Here is a 1,671-nt window from a genome sequence, read left to right on the forward strand (position 1 = left end):
TAGGCACCCCCTGCCTCCCCAACAGCCCTGTTCTGTCTTTGACATTGCATTTCCACCCTTCTGTACTCATTTTCAATTGGTATTCTTCAGGTCTTTAGACTGCAAAATACACCTGAATATTGTCTGTATACTTATACCGTTTTTTCATACATAGTCTTCAGTATCCCCTGAAAGATACTCATAAAGTGCTCCTCGTGGTTCCTGTGCTGTCTTTCTCATGCGTTTCTTTTTTTCCAGCCTATGAGTATTTCTTTGGTTTTTTGTAATTACCAGCCACATCATACCCTAGAATTTTTTTCCCAGCATGGCAACCTGGCTTTTCTGGTGCTGATTTCACCCTTCTTCTACTCAGGTCTCTGGATTCTAGTCAGCTCCACAAGCTGGCATCATGAGTGTCCAGAGTGTCCAGGGACCTGGCAGCAGCTCCCAGCTCTCCTCCCCGTGTCCTCAGGTGAAAGAAGACACTATCCACCACAGACTTAGCCCTGTCTGAGGACAAAGCAGTGTGGGCACAGCACCCGCCATCCCTTCCAATTAGCAGCCGCGTTTTCAGGCAGTCCTGGTGTGAAACACCCAACAGTGGCCTTTCGGGTCGCACAGGCAGTGGTCACCTTGCAGCCATCCTGACCCTCGTTGGTGCAGCCTTGAGCTGCCCAGGCAGTAGGTATCAGGCAGGATTGCTGCAAACAGCCTCAGCAGTCATTTTCTGAGGAGGTTTGGTGGGAATGAGCTTGCCCAAGAGGGTCAGCTGTTGGTCACCACATCAAGGTAGTGTTAGAGAGCTTGCTTCCCACCCGCCTGGAGATGTGAAACAGCCACATAACAGCTGCTGGGACAGGTTCACCATGACACACAGGCTTGGGCACGCAGGAACCGTATGCAGGCGGCGTGTCTGAGCCCGTGCTTTCCTCTCCCCCTCCTCCCCGGTGGGTAAATCCCATCAGCAGCCACCCTAAACCACCCCATGCCAGCCCTAATCCCATCTCGGGGAACACCATCAGCCACCTATCAGCTGGGCCAGGGACGGTCCCGGGAGGGATACACACCCATGCGCCCTGCAGAGCCCAGGGGACGGCAGGGGTGGCCCCGGCACTGGCTCCGGGACGGGGAGCAGGGTGGTGGAAAGGGGCCGCCTGTCTTCCATGCTCTCCGGAGAAGGAGGGGGAGCCCACAGCTGAGCTGAGCTTTGTCCTGGGTTAATTTTAGCCCAAGGAGATAAGAGAGGGGAGGTGCATGGCGGGGCTTAAGGGGTCCCTCTGCCCCGGCACGGAGCAGGCCTGGCTTCTGCCATCCCCGCAGGCGTGGGGTGGGGCTGTGGGGCGCCTGGGGAGGTGGCGGGGCCCGGCTGCTCTCCTTGGCCGCGGGGGCTCCCGATCGGGCTTGGGGGCTCGTCTCACCCCACGGAGCGGAGCTGTGCAGGCAGGGGTGCTGGGAGGCACATGGCCTCTGCGCCCCGGGGGCAGCGTAGCACCCTGGTGTGGGGCGCAGGGCGCTCCCTGTGGGGACCTGCCCGTGAGGAGGTGCGTGGGAGGACGACCATGGGGCTGTACTTGAGCGGGGGGGGTTCCCTCCTGGGGAGGTGGGTAACTGTGGGGAGATAGCCTGTGTGCGTGTACTCGAGTGGGGGTGATTCCTCTGTGGGAGAGCGTGCACGTGAGGGGATCAGCCTGG

Source organism: Egretta garzetta, unplaced genomic scaffold (assembly GCF_000687185.1).
Source record: "Egretta garzetta isolate BGI_Z169 unplaced genomic scaffold, ASM68718v1 scaffold775, whole genome shotgun sequence".
In the NCBI taxonomy this organism is placed as follows: Eukaryota; Metazoa; Chordata; class Aves; order Pelecaniformes; family Ardeidae; genus Egretta; species Egretta garzetta.